This window comes from Anguilla anguilla, chromosome 1 (assembly GCF_013347855.1).
Source record: "Anguilla anguilla isolate fAngAng1 chromosome 1, fAngAng1.pri, whole genome shotgun sequence".
NCBI classification, from domain to species: Eukaryota; Metazoa; Chordata; class Actinopteri; order Anguilliformes; family Anguillidae; genus Anguilla; species Anguilla anguilla.
Window position 1 is genome coordinate 31,085,170 of NC_049201.1, and position 12,653 is coordinate 31,097,822.

Below are 12,653 nucleotides of genomic sequence, written 5' to 3' on the forward strand. Positions count from 1 at the left end.
TTTTTCAAGAAGATGAAGTAATCAAGATGAAGTAATCAAAAGATTACCAAATGAGTAAGTGGATCCAGCCCCCTTGGGCGGACACGGTGGCACAGTAGTTAGCACTGTCGCCTCACAGCAAGAAGGTCGTGGGTTCGAATCTCGGCTTGGGGCCTTTCTGTGCGGGGTTTGCATGTTCTCCCCGTGTTCACGTGGGTTTACTCCGGTTTCCTCCCACACTCAAAGACATGCATGTTAGGTGCACTCCTGCACCTAACACACTGATTCCAGTGTGATAAATTGGGATGGCAGGTATGCCATCCCACTAAGTTACGGTTTGGTAGGGCAGCATGCCCCATGCTTATACATCACTGAGATTTCAGTACTTTTCAGGGTTTCCTACAGAAATATCCACAATGACCACAGACTCTTAGCCCTTAAAAACATTAACTTCTGTACCTTCTCACCTCATGTAGAGAACAGAGAGAACTTCACATGTCCACACAAAAAAGCCCCAAACTTAGAGAATTTCACATTTTTTTATTCTTCTTCTACTTCTTCTTTTTCCTGATAATTACATCATCACAAATGCTCCAGTACCACAATCAATAATTCTCCCCATTGGGCACATAGCTGCATCTAGAACCAATGACAAAATATGATCTAAACAGAGTTTGACAGTTTATACACAGCCTGTTAAATGACCACGTATTTGTGTAAAAACCTATAGAAACATTTTTGGCTGGACCGCAACAGCGGGGCCAGCCCTATAAACGCAAATGTCTGTGACTGAGTTAGTGATGAAGTTACACCACGCATGTCTGTGACTGAGTGACTGACTGATGAAGTTACACCATTGGTCGGCCGGTTCGGTCCAGCCATATACTAGGTTTTGACCTGGTCTTGTTTATGTTCTATTTGCTCAAAGATTTGTAAGATTTCGCATGCATTTCCTTCTGGCTAGCAGAACTGCCGCCGCAGAGGCAAACGCATCAACTGAAACCAGTGACCACTGTAAGTAGCCAATTGTCAAACACTAAAACACAGGCAGAAGGGTTGTAAGGCCGGAAACATACCCAACATAAGTACACAAATGCAAATGATAACCTTTGCCTGATGCACTGCAAATTCAGTGTCCTGCTTGTACATACTCAACATGCATTCTGTGGTGCTAATAAACTGACACCTCTAGGGTCTATTCAGGATAGTTCCGAAAGACTGAGCGGAAGGAAGCACAAATTGAAGAAGGTGGCTTCATCTTGTTGTTCCCTGCTATAGTCCCTCTTGCTATGATGCTTGACACTGTTAATGCTTGCGTTAAGAATTTCAGGTGACTCCACTACACATGAAATCGACAGTGTGTAGCTCACGCTTTTGTGTTCGCGTACATACGTAGGGTATGTTTCTGGCTCATTAACTAATAAAAATTGCCCCAGAATTAGAAAATGTTACTTTTACTCTGTATAATCTTTGTGTGAAACTCATTTATATTCCATTTAAATGCATTCTCTACCATTTGCAAACCCCACATAATATTGTCTCATGACTCCAACAGCTGCATAACTAACATTAGGTAGGCCATAAAACCAGAATTTGCAAACCCAGACAACTGTTAACCAAAACATGATGAAGCCAGCTAGCCTACACGTTTGTTTCATCGTAGGGCTACAACAGGCTGGCTACTTAGCGAAGCAGCTTCATTAAATCAGCTGCATGGCTAGCTAGCTTGTTAACAGCAGTTCAGTTCATTTAAAATGAAAAATGAAACTACCTTTTCCTTTATGCTCTTTGCTAACATTACTGAAGTATAGGTAGCCAGCAGTGGCATATATGGCACCAGACTGGATGGCTAACTAGCCTCCTGCTGAACTAGTAGCTAACTATTATTTGTATTTTTACAACAGCGCATTAGCTAGCAAACTTTTATTGTTAAAAATATTGAACAATAGCTAGCTAGTCAGTGAAAGTAACTAGTTGAAAGTTAACTACAGTAAACCAGCTAGCTGCTAGCAGTTTCCACTCGCAACCAATGTTGAGGACAGCTATGTAGTCAGCAAACAATGGATCTGTTGGTCCAGGGGTTCCCCTCAAAACATTGTCAGACCGGGGGAATGCCCTTGGAACCACCGTCAACAGGGAAAACTTCGAAACCAATGTCAGATCAGAGAGTCACAGACATGCAAATTGATTATAAACTACAGGTAAATATCTTCCACGAATAACTCATAAAATCAAACCGGACATGTACAAATTATTTGAAAATGACACATTCCGCTCAAAAACTGGACATCTGGCAACCCTATTTGATAACAATGTTAGTATGTACACTCGAGGTATACCGTACAATTTAACTTGCAGGCTATGTAGGCCTATATGTATACATGTCTCTCAAGATTTGACTTCCTTTTGGTTCATACATTAATGCATTATTATTATTATCAGTTACTCATTACAACCAAAAGAAATATCTCAACAAAAATATGTTTTTTCCCATTATAAATGATTGACATTTTCACTTTCATGTGACAGAAACTTTCATGTGACAGAAACTTGTGACAGAGAATGAAGACATTCTCTTTAGATGGTACAATGAAAAAACACAGGGTCAAGTTACATGAAATATTTAGGAAATATTGGGCAGCATTGCTTTGGAACACCTGTTTAACCCACCCCCAATTTTGAGGGAAATCATTTTCTGTTCACTTCTGGGATCATGGAGCAGAAGTTGTATAAGCAAACCCCAAATATGTTTAATATTAATGAGTGGATGAATAATAGCTGTTATTGACATTCAAATAAATAAAAGATGGTGTATGTATTTTCATAAGGCTGTAGCAGATTGCTTCATGATTCCAGTGTAACAGAGGAGTAACTGGCTTCTAGTGGGAACACAGTAATCCAGAAAATGCAATACTGCACAATCAGAGAAAAAATGTATCTGAATCTTCTTAGTAAAAACTGTGAGCAGATGTCCTTAATCTGTTGCAAACAAGAAACATCTGAAAAAGCTTTCGCCTCATTTTCAGAATTCATGTTTAATAAGTAAAGCCCATATTTGATTAAAATGTTATTGATTGAATTCACTCAAATTACCTTTGTGATACCGCACATATTTAGCTTAACATACAGTCAGTGGCCACTTTATTAGGCACACCTATCTAGTATTGGGTCGAACCCTCTTTTGTCTCCAGAACAGCCTAAATTCTTCACAGCATGGATTCATCAACATTCCTTAGGAGTTTTTATCAATGCTGACTCAATAGCATCACACAGTTCCTGCAGATCTTTGTCCACACATTCATGCTGTGACTCTCCATTTCCACTTCAACCCAAAGGTGCTCTAATGGATTGAGATTTGGAGACTGTGCAGGCCATTGGAGTAAACTGAAGTCAATGCCATTTCTGGCACCAGCTTGAAGTCATGCATGCTTTGTGACATGGTGCATTATCCTTCTAGAAATATCCATTTGAAAAAGGGTAGACTTTGGTCATAAAGGGTTACACCACCAGCCTGCACCACTGACATAAGGCAGGATGGATCCATGAATTTACACTGCTTATGCCAAATTCTGACCCTACCATTTGCATGTCACAGCAGAAATCAAGATCCGTCAGACCAGGCAACATTCTACCTGTCTTCAATCATCCAGTGTTTGTTTTAACATGCCCACTGTAGTCTCATCTTCCTGTTCTTAGCTGACAGAAGTGGAACTCAGTGTGATATTCTGCTGCTCTAGCCCATCCACTTTAAGGTTTGAGGTCAGAGATGCCTGTCTACACACCACTGTTGTAGACAGCTGTTACTTAAGTATTTGTTGCCTTTCTGTTAGCTTGAAAAAGTCTGCCCATTCTCTGTTGACCTATTTTATTAACAAGATATTTTCACCCACAAAACTGCCACTCATTGGATGTTTTTTGTTGATTGCCGCATTCTCTATACACTAGAGACTGCAGTGTGTGAGCATACCAGGAGGCAGCTGTACTGAAATGCTCCACACCACTACACCTGGCACGAAAAACCATACCATGCCATGGTCAAAGTCACGTAGATCATACTTCTTCATTCTAATGTTTTGTCAAACAACAACTAAACCTTTTCACGATATCTAGATTCTTTATATATTGACTTGCAGGCTCATGATTTGGTGTTAGGAACAGGTCATCTCCATCAACAAACCTGTGTACCTAATAAAGTTGCCACTGAGTGTATGTGACTTTGAAGAAATTATTATTAGGTTGTGAATTGCTCATTACTGCTGTACCCTTTTAGCAAGGAAATTACTCGGTATTCATTATGTCCATCTGTAAATACATTTTTGTTAATAGTTGTTAATAAGTTTATACTTCATGGCCTGGATTTAGCCAACATTTAATTACATTTTTGTATTGGCTTGACGGTATTGTCAAGAAAAAAGCACACATGTTCAGTGTTTAAGTCACATGAGTCAAAGATGCATTGAATCCAGACCTGTACAGTAGTAAATTACTCATTTACAACACTGACTGAGCAGAGTCCTCTTTATTGAAAGGCTGCTACTCAAGAGATTAGACTAGAGCAGTGGTTCTCAAACTTTGCCTTTGGGTACCACTGTGTGTGTTGGTTTTTGTCCCAACCACAATTGCAATCCCAGAATTTTAAAGCTGTTAACTTCTAAATTGGGTGCTTTTTCATGTTTAGAGGGATTATTCACATTAAGCCTCATTATGTAAGAAATATAGCTATGCATGCCAGGAAGCTCATATTGTGCTTGTTGCACTATATTATAATTACATAAAAAGATGTAACAAAATTTAACTGATCAAATTTAAGAAGTGAATCAATATGCTCATTAGCTTGCTGAACACATGAATTTAAGTTCTTTGAGAATTTTTTGCTTTAAAAAATGATGCCAAATCTGGCCAATACTTACCCATTTAGGAGGTGTTCCATTTAATGCGTTTTAAGTCCAGATGTGAACATGGAACTGAGTCATGGAAAGAGGCTTGTAAAATGGCTTAAATAAAGTAAGACACTTGTACCATTTATAATACTAACTTAGATTAGGTTATATTCATAATTTAGGTAGAAATAAAGTGCAACTAATGCAAATATCTAGGCTAAAATGAAGTTGTTCCCCTTTAATTTGAAATGAAATTCAGGTAAACAGGGGTGGAGGAAGATGCCACTATTTCTATTTGTATCTGTATCTGTTCAACCAATAAAATTGGTTGTATATGAATTTGGATAAAAACCTGGCGTGGCTAAAATCGTAAGTATGTGCAGTTTAACCCAGAGTGGTATAAAATGCCAAAAATCCCTTATTTTTACCATTATAGTCACTGACACTGTAATTGTTGAGATATTAAAACATTAAAATCATGGTTTTACAATGACTTCAATAATGATCCAGTTTAACATCAAATATTTTGCTTTTTAAAGCTGTGCTTAACAATTAATGACCTATATGTTACATAGCCATAATAGGATTTTATAACACTGAGGTACAGTATACAGTCAAATCAAGTTGCAAACATAGGCAAAATGTTTTTATAAAATAAAATATATTTACTCATCCTTACACTGAACTGCATAGTACAAAGTGCATGAATGCTACCACCACCCTTACCTGAGGGACACTGAAGTCAATTATAAACTGAAAAAGAAAATGCTTTTATAATTCAAAAATAGTTCCTCAACATTATGAACTATTGTACTGTATTGTCTCAATGAAATAAAAACTACAGAATGTAAAAAATCCTGCATAGTCTGCCTTTAACTTTTTGGCTCACCAGTCACTGTGGCTAGTGGTTTTCACCAGCCCCACCCCACAATAAAGGAATAAATACAGGTAATTGGAGAATTAACTACATTTGTTTGGACATAACAGTTTATTTGAACAGAAACTATAGCTATCCAACCTGAGTAAGCTGTGTGTGCATGAAAGAGAGGGGGGGGATCTGTTGGTTTTTTCCAATAAGTAGTCTACACTGAATGAAACATATATACATACACCACTCTGTTAACTACCCCGTTAGCTTCCAGAAAAATCTTCTTTAACAAAATCATAATTTCAGGGTCATTTAAATGACAAAATCAGCACACTGCAGATTTTTACCATGAGTATTCTTCAAGTAGCAGTGTGGAGAACAAAGATTACATCCACAATTTAAAATAATGTTGATAAAATATGCACAGTTTTGTGATGCAAATAAATTACTCATCTATAGCCTAATTGAGGAGAACTGACTAGCATTGAGTATTACAGTATGTGAATATAGGTTAATTTGCTTATATTCATTTAAAGACATCAACAAGCAGGCCAGTTTCACTTTTATTTTATTTTTTAATTTTATTTTTACAATACACTTTTATTTATTTATTTATTTTTATTTTTATTTTTAAATAGCTATTTTTGTTGGTGTAGAATGGGTGCACAAATTATATCAATGACCCAAAAATAAAAATCCATGCTTTTCGAGACCCAAACTGATGTTCATCCATCCATTATCTATACCCACTTATCCAGGGCAGGGTCACGAGGGGTGCTGGAGCTTATCCCAGAGGCAGGAATACACCCTGGGTAGGCCACCAATTTATTGCAGGGCTCACACACAATTCACTCACCTACTCATACAAGAGACAGGAATACACCCTGGACAGCCCGCCAATCTAACGCAGGGCTCGCACATTATTTACTCACACACTCTGGAAGGTTGGAGCAGGACTTGCCGCTTTGGCTCAGGTTCCCAAGCATGCTTCAATCCACTGCCTGCAATGCTGTCACAGCTTCCGGAGTCTGCTATTGGTGGGCCTGCAGGCTGTGGAGATCCTGATGTTATGTCTCCTGCAACTGAGCCAGCTGTTTCACTAGTGGAGAGATCTTTATTCTAAATATTGATCTGTCCTGTCCTGAGTTTCAATACCAAATTGTTATACATTCCACCCGTAGGAGCTGGGCCTGGTCCACCCAATGTACTACATGGGCTGCAGCCCCAGACCTCAGCCACGAAAGGGCCTCAACTGTGAGGGAACAAAATTGGAAATTTAATTAAATTTTTAATTGTGTTTTAACCTATTACTTACCTCGTAGCATTTCTGTAACCCTCTCGCAATAAAAAATGGTGGTCATTGAACTTAACTTATTGGTGCAATCCCCTAGTGGCCATGACGCTAGCGTCATGAGATTGTTCAGCTCAGACTTTCAGTGCTCCTGCAACTAAACTATGAGCTGTAAAAAAACAAACTCTGTGTTCTAGCTTTATTAGTAGATGATTCAGGACAACTATGCTGAAGACTGGGTTTCTAAGCACAACCGTTGTTGAGCCTGTCCTCCATTTACAGAGCACCCCCTACCAGCAGTCTCATCTGCAACTACACCCCCCACCCATGACACACTGGACAATAGTGTTTATCTGGACATTCAATAAAATATTCTTTCACCACTAAAAATTAGTATTCTGTCATAGCAACAAGATAAAGCCAACATTAGCCAAAGGTATTCCAGTACAGCTGCTCACTCTACACTGAAATGAACAAGAGTAGAATTATAGTATGGCATTCTATTATGAATATCAGTAACTAAATATGGAATAAATATAAAATCTTACCTTTGGTTTTACATGTAAAGATGTTCCTTTCAAGGTTCAGTGGTCATTTATTGTCTTCAACAATCCACTTGTGAAATATACATTCATTTGTGACACCTGGGTACCTTACAAAATAGCTGTGTGTAATACCACACATGTTGTTTACGGTGTGGTCACCCTTTTTAGTACAACCTGGCTTGATTGAGAATTAATTAATCCTTTGCTATGTGACTGTATAAGCTTTCTAACGATGTATAATATGTCTAAATTTACTTTTGGAATAGCGTTTTATAGCCCTGCGTAACCAAAATTGTGAATCATCATCGCCCCCTTACGCATTCACTCTGGCAGCAGTAAAAAAACACTGCACCTGGAGAATGACAAAACTGATTCTCTCTCTGTCTTCATCTACTGAACACAGATAAGATTTCTTCAATGATATGTACCTGTTACTGCTACATTTCACACTGTAATGTAACCCTTAGTTCGTAGCTTCTGCAGAGTTTGTGTTTCATGCACGGATGTGATGTGAGCCGGAACATGTGGTACCAAAATGTGGTAGATGGTTGAATATTGTTTTAATGTTGTCCCATCCCCATACAAAAAAAAAAAAAAAACATTACATAATATATATAGTACAGAAAAAACATATGAGAGGTAATGATTACACATTTAGGTACTGTACCACATTGTATGATAATGTTTTTGCATTATTTCTAAATCTGATATTTATGTTTCATCTTAAACCTTCATAAGGAGCATAATTATATGCTTTATAATGGACAAAAAGCATTTTATTAGTTTTTGGAGAGATTTTGGATATGTTCCTAGACCCCTAGATATTTTAGACCACTGTACTGATGGAAAGCTTGCAATTCCCACTTGAAAATAATGCAAAAGTGAGTTTCTTGAGTCAAAACAGTTGATTTGTTGTGAAATACGTGATTATGTCGTGATTTACAGCTATGCATAATTTAGACATTTTTGATAGATAGTTCTGCATATCCACCCTCAGATTTTACGCACTTTACGCATTTACGCATTTTACGCACACGGTCAAGGAGTTTTTGATCCTGGACATGTATAGTTTAGCTGGTTTTATATATCGGATCTCTCAGTATTTCATTGCAAACTAAAAAAGAGCAAATTCCGTTTAGATTTTTTGCCTAAACTGCGTTTGTGGCTCTTTATTTCTTCCTAAATCAAGAATATAAACTAATCTAGTATTGTAAATGGTACAAATGTCCTGCTTCATTTAAGCCATATTTAAAGTCTTTGTGATGCTAACATCTGGAGTTAAAAAGCTTGAAATGAGGTACCCCCTACCCTGGGCAAGGATTGGGAAGATTTGGCATATGCATGAAGGGGTTAACTGCCTGGTACGTTGTTGCAGGGCAATCTTTCATCTCTCCATTTGAGTCTAGCAAACATATCAAGCGGGGCACAAAAAGAAAAAAATAATAATAACCTCAACAAAAAAAAGCAAGCAATGAAGAGGTGCTTTAGAAACACCAAGGATAATAATGAACTTTGGGGTGATTAGACAATTCAGCCCTTGTGTATGTGACCACTAAAAAGTAGGCCTGGCCCCAGTTGACTCGATTCCCTCTCCCAGACTCAACCCTGCCAAAAAAGCCCAGCCACAAGCTTATTGAATCATAAAATGCATTTTCTGCATTAAATTTGATGAAGACTGTACAACAACTTGTAAATCCTGATACCTACCTTCTGTATGATAGCATGGACAGCAGTTGATTTTTATCTTATGCCACCATATAGGCTAGTAATTGGAAATGTTTACAGATCTGGAACCACCCAGTAAACACATGCAATAAAGATTTATTCATAGTTGAACGTGAGCGGTTGTAGAACAACATTCACTGTACGCAATTCAGAATAGCTTAATAAATCCCTGAGAAATTAATTTTGTGTTGATTTAGTGTTAAGATCCTTGTGTTGTACAATATAATTTGATAATTGCATATACTGCCATATTAGCAATATACAACTGCAAAGTGATCAAATCAATGAGTTTTCATTATGGTTGCACAAAGAACATATATGGTTCTAAATAATGTATAAATTGAATGATTTTAAAGGAATTGTCTTCCTTCAGGCAGTTTTAACCCTGTTCAAAGTAGAGAAAAAAGGGTGAACTTCCATGGATCTCATGTTTTCTATTAACATTTCCTCATTTTCAGAAAAAAACATTGCCTTGCTTCATTTGCACAAAGGTCTGACAATGACAAACATGATTATGTAGCAGCATTAAGAGACTGGGGCGGAAGCAGAGGCCGCACAAGCCAAATGGCCGTCTTCTTTTCTCATGAAACAAAAAATTAACACAAATGGTTGAACTTTTTCATCTTTTGCTTCTACTGTGTAAGCAAATTCTTTGTGTGTGTGTGTTTGTTTGTGTTTTATAAGCCCTACTTTTTTTGGAAAGGATGCTTCTGCTGGTTGCCAGATGAGGGTACACAGGCAACATACTGATATAAAGCTTGAAAAAGGGAGTGATACAATTGATGAAAAGGCATAACTATATTTTTCTTTCTGTTTCAAATACCCACCGCCTGGGGATATTGGATGATTTATGAAGGAACTGACCCTATAGCATTGCAGTTCAGTTTATAGTGGTAATGCACTCAGGCGTATTGCATACTAAATTGAATGTGTTACTTTTAGACCATAAAACACATTCATCCTTGTATACTTGGCTCAAAGATTTCTTAATTTACAGTAACATTATTATTATTATTATTATTATTATTATTATTATTATTATTATTAATAATAATAATAATAATAATAATAATAAATGAAATTTCACCTTTATTTCTTGCTCCTTTGTTTTCTGGTGCTTTTGCTCCTCAGTCTAAGGGAACACCGAAGACAAACCTTAAAATTCGCTGACACATTTCGCACAGAACTGGGGTAGCCTACTGTAGACAGGCTGACACTGGCGTAAAACTGTTCTTCAAACACAAGTAATTCCGTCCCTAATGAGAAAGAACTCACATATACATTGTCGATTGTACTTTTGAGCAGTGGGAGTGGATGTGGGATAGTGGTCTTGAGAAAATATTGTGTGTGTTTGGTGGGCGACTACTGGTAGCCTACATCCATAGGCTAGCCTATTCATTTTATTAAACATACATTTCTTCAGAAAATGTATTTGTATTATTATAATATAATACTTCCTCTGCACACAAGCAACGCAAGCCATCTAGGACAAAGGGTTCCTGAATCAACAGGTATGTTAACAGGCTCATAGTTAGTTTGTCGCAGGTAGTTTAAATAGCCGCACTGTTTGAGCACGAGTCAAAACCATGTGTGTACAATTTGAACCAATGGATATGACTGTGATAACTTTCAAGGTAAACACCTAGTTTTCAGTTGAAGTTTCCAGAATGTTTTTGCAAGAAAGCTACCCTGCTGCTCAGTCAAAATTTGTGTACAGAGGAGAGCCTTTTAAAAATACTATCCACCGAGGTATTGACGCAGCGTTTTGCTCATTTGGAATCTTATTGTAATGTGCCAGGTGAATGTTAAAGAGAGGCAGTTGGTACGAAAGTGCACAATAAAAGTCAACTCTCGTGGCATAGAGGCTTACCAACTACTCTCAAAATCTACTGTCCTTATAACAGTTCCATTTAATCAAATAGTAGTATTTCTTCGGAAGTCTCATCTTAGATTGTGCACTATGCACAAGTATGTGTGGACTATGCTGTGATGGAATCAGAACCTCTGAGTGATACAAAGGGACAGATTATATCCAGTCTTTCCTCCGGCTAGAAACAGCTCAATTGCCAGTGTGTCACCTTAGGATACCGTTGATGAAACCAATTAGAATCAGTCACCAGTGGAGATATAGGGAATAGGAATAGGTGTTTTCCTCAAGGGTCTAAGTGATTGATAGCTTAATATGAAATGTATGATGAACGTCCCTAGGTAAGATGAGAATGATAAAAGTGAGAATAAAATTTTATTAATGACAGTCTCGTTGAACAGAAATAACTGTTTGGCTGAGATATGGAGCCAGTAGGCTACATCCCAAACACTTTCATCAATTGTCTCCATCTAAATCAAAAGAACAGCTGAAGTTCAGAATTCAGAGCCGAGTTCAAAGGAAGGGAAAGGTGTTGCTTTGTTTTTATCGCCATTTGAAGCTGATATCCATGAGCAGGTTTGAATCAGTCAAATTTGTCTGTGTATGTATTGTGTGTGTGTGTGCAAAGAAAGATGACCTGATAGACTTCCAACTTCCAGAAATTTAGACAGATGATAATTAGCCTCTTAAACCCACACCATGAAGTTGTGGATTACTTGAAAAAAGGCAAAGAAATATGAAGTGGCCATAATACACAGCATAACTCTGCATTAATGGCTTATAAGTCTCAAGGTCACTAATAAGGTGTCACGGTCAGAAAGGTCACTGGTTAAATATGCTCCAAAACCCAAAGTGCCTATTCATACTGTACAGTAGGTCTGCATTCTCTTGAAATAGAAAAAGGACTGAGGGGGACTACGTATAAATCCTACACGGATCACCCAATATGGACGTACATATCCTCTAATTAAATGTGTCTGCAATTTAACCTCATATATATATATATATATATCACCCTTCACTGCTATAACAACCTTTAACAACCAACAGGCTTTATACTATATGTTGGACCATTGCAGCCGTAGGGATTTGTTCCCATTCAGCCAGAAGATCATAGGTCAGGCACTGATTGGTCAATTAGGCCTGGCGCGCAGTAGGCTTTCCAAATGATCCCATGGGATGGGATTGAGGTCAGGGCTCTGTGCATGCCAGTCAAATTCTTCCACACCATTCCTGACAAAACCATTTCTATATGGACTTCGCTGGGAGCCTGGGGGCATTGTCATGCTGAAACAGGAAAGAGCCTTCCCCAAATTGTTAGGGAAGCACAGAATCGTCTAGAATGTCATTGCATTAAGCCTTCACTAGAACTAAGGGGCCGAGCCCAAACCATGAAAAACAGTCCCAGACCAAAGGGTGTCCAGATATTTTTGGTCATAAAGTGTATGTGTGTATATATATATATATATATATATACTCACCGGTCACTTCATTAGGT